Genomic DNA, 3,754 nt, shown 5'->3' with positions numbered 1-3,754 from the left:
TCAATGTAGTGCAAAAGTGGAGGGGGCATGGGGATAGGACTCCTCCACATCTTCATGGACCAGGAAGTAGAATGTTCAGCTGGAACAGAGGCTGGCCATAACCCATCAGGTCTGTAAGTCAATGTTCCACTTTCTGCCTGTGTTAGGCCTTACCTGAATGTCCCACAAGCTTCCAAAATGGCACAACTAGCTGAAGACCACGTGTTCAAACATTATCTTGTGAAGGGCCTTTCACCCCTAAACTATTACAGATAAATTTATGCTAGAATAAGACAATCAGTATCTTTGTCTTAGACTCCAATGCCTGGTCCACTGTAAAGTCTTCAGAGATACTGCACATGGAGTAGCTGTATTTCTCCTGGAACCCTTCTTAGAGGACCAGCCTGAGGCTGCCTTAGTTACCTCTCACCTCACCTTTTTTTCTTTCTTTTTTTTTTTTTTGAGTCAAGGTTTTATTATCTAGCCCAAGTGGGGTTGGAACTCTCTTTTCAGCCTAAGTTGACCTCAAACTCACAGCAATCCACCTGCCTCTCGCCTACATCCTGCCAGTGTTGGGATTATAGGCATGAACCACCACACCCAGCTTTTCATTTTTAATAAGGAGGGGTGCACTCTAAAATAGTGATTGGGAATTTAGAGACTACATAACCCATGACATATTGTCTACTGCTGTCAAGCTTACATAGTGTACATTATTGTATAAGCTACAAGCAGCCCTGGCAGTATAAATTTACTTATACCAGCATCACCACAAACACAGCCAAGTGTCTGGACTATCCAATAATGATAGTCTTAACATCATTACCTAATGGAACCTTCCTAGCTTAGCTCTGTTGTAATCTCAGGGGACCACCATCCTATCTGCCCTGTCTTCTGTGGGCCAAACTCTGTTACATGGTGCAGGACTGTGCTGCTGTGCTGTGGTTTCAAAGCCCACATCATTAGTTCCTGAGCTCCGAGCCTCCCTTCACCCAGAGGCAGATAGGAGCATCCTCATGTAACTTCCAAACCTCTGGCACCTAGCTCATACTCCCCCATCTCCTTTTTGTTGGCACGGATGAGTACATCTGCTTCCAGATGCTGTTACCCCTTCCCTTGGGCTTAGAGTCTCAGTCCTGTCAAGGACTTACCACTATTATTTCCTCCTATTTCAAGTGTCTCCATTTTCTACCTCTGAAAATAAGCAAAGTCATATTTCCCAGTATCTTTTCTATGTTTTGATTTGAGACAGGGTCTCACACTGAAATACAGGCTAGCTTGGAACTGGTAGTGATCCTTCTGCCTTAGCCTCTTGGATACCTTCAACCTTAAGAGAAACAAACATCCCCCCCACACACACAAAAAAAAAAAAACCAAAGAAAACTCCTACACAACCTAATCTCCACTTCTAGATAGTATTTTCATAGCTGACATTATCTCTCCTTGATATCCTATTACAGCTTATTACATTCTCAGCAAAGTGGTGCTGGATGGTTTCCTTTCTTTAAAAAGCTACATTTTATTTACTGGTGTGCAGGCATGTGTGTTTGTATGTATGGGCACAGGCATGGACCACAACTTGCACAGGGAAGTCAGATGACAGCTTTTAGGAGTTAGTCCTCCCTTTCATCCCGTGGGCCCCCGGGATCAAACTCAGGTCATCAGACTTGGTGGCAGGTGCCTTTCGGCACCGAGCCCTTTTACTAGTTCTCCACATATTTTATTTTAAAGACACAATCTATAACTAAATCTATCTCTCACCAATTTGGCAAGACTAGCTGAGCAGCAAGTCCCAGGGAACTTCCTGTCCCCATCTTCCCAGTCCTGGGATTACAGGTGTGCCCCTGGCTTTTCACGTGGGTGTGTAGGACTGAACTCAGGCCACGTGCTTACTCGGCAAGCACTCTGTCAGCTGAGCCATCTCTAGAGTCTTGGTGTTGGGTAGTTTTCGTGTTTACTGAGTATTTGCTTTCATCACAGAAGATCCCAGGACCTTGGATGGTGTCTGGATGTAGCACGTGACCCATAAATACTTACACCGTAGTTGTAGGCTGTGCATGGTCCGCCCTTTCTGTCTCCGTCTCCTACTACCTTTCCCTTTGCCTTATTGCTCCTCTCTTTGTGTTCCTCACTGTTTCTTCAACATGCCTGGCTCACTCCTAACATCTGCTCTGTGTGGCCAGTCATTTTCCCTGGGAGGGTCTTCCCCCAGCTTACTCCTTCACTTCCTTCAGGTCTGTGCTTTGTCAAAAGAAAAAGAATAAGGGCTGAGGAGATGTCTGAGAGGGTAAGTGCTCGCTACACAAGGAGAAGGACCTGATTTCCAATCCACAAAACCACATAAAGCTGGATGGGGTAGCGTGTGTCTGTACAGGTGTCTGCAGTCAGGAGAATCCCCAGAAGCTCTTAGGCCACCTAGCCTGCTACACACAGCGGTAAATAATAAGAAACACTGTCTAAAACAAGGTGGAAAGTGAGGACCAACACTGCCGGTTATCCTCTGACCCCGCATGAATACTGCGCGCACACACGTGCACACGTACACGTACACAGAGACAAAAGTGCACACACGGTGCCGTCATGTCATGTGCAGGAAAATGGATACAACTATAGATAGCCGTTCTAACAAATTAAGCCAGTTTTAGAAAGGCAAATAGCACATACCATCTCTCATTTGTGGTAGCTATATTTTACGTAGATACATAAAATTGTGTGTTCATACTTATATGACCTGAAAACAGAAGAAAAACTGTCTAGAGGGACAAATGAGACTAATGGGAGGGAAGGGACAAGAAAGGGGAGAGTTAGGAGGGCATGAGGAGTAATACTTAATACACAATATACACATGTATACGCAATATATACATGTATACATACATGTATACATATATCCATGTATAAAACCTTGAAAAAGTCGTCTTCTCATTCAGGTATCTAAAATAGCAGCTCCAAACTCCTCTCCCCTTTATTTTTTTACCCATAGCACTTAGCAAGGTTTACTATGCATCACCATGGATTTTTGTTTTGTTTTGTTTTTCGAGACAGGGTTTCTCTGTGGTTTTGGAGCCTGTCCTGGAACTATCTCTTGTAGACCCAGGCTGGTCTCGAACTCACAGAGATCCGCCTGCCTCTGCCTCCCGAGTGCTGGGATCCATCATGGATTTTGTTTATTTCTGCCTCCCCCTCTACCTTCTGCAAATGTTCTCGAAGCCTTAGAAGAGTTCTCAGGGCAAAACAGCGTACATTTAAATTCTGGGAATTGAACTCAGGGACTCACACGTGCCAGGCAAGCACTCTACCACTGAGCTACATTCTCAGACTATGATTATTAAGTGAGTGTTTGTGGAAGGAAACAGAAATGAATATTGGGGGTGAAGTCCTTTGACGTGTGAGGAGTGGCCTACAAGTCTCCTTAAGTGAGGCAGGTGGCAGGCTACTCTTGGTTCTCAACTCGGCTACATCTGGAATTAACTACAACCCAATGGCTGGGCACACCTGTGAGGGATTTTATTTCTTAATTGCATCATTAGAAGTAGTCCACTTCTAATCCAGATCTTTGAGGTGGGAAGAACAATCTTTAATCTGGGCCACACATTCTTCTAATATTAGGGCATGGAAACATTCTTCTAGAGGCCAGTATTAGGGCATGGAAAAGGAAAGCTCTCTCTTTTGTGGGCCTGCTTCACCCGGCCTTGCTAGCAAGCCTAGTCCTTCACTGGTATTATACCTACTTTTTAGGATTCTGGCATATACTGAAAACCAGCTGAGACATCTG

The sequence above is a fragment of the Microtus ochrogaster genome, chromosome 10 (assembly GCF_000317375.1).
Source record: "Microtus ochrogaster isolate Prairie Vole_2 chromosome 10, MicOch1.0, whole genome shotgun sequence".
Taxonomy (NCBI): Eukaryota; Metazoa; Chordata; class Mammalia; order Rodentia; family Cricetidae; genus Microtus; species Microtus ochrogaster.
The sequence above is the reverse complement of the archived record's forward strand: the minus strand, read 5'-3'. Positions refer to the sequence as shown.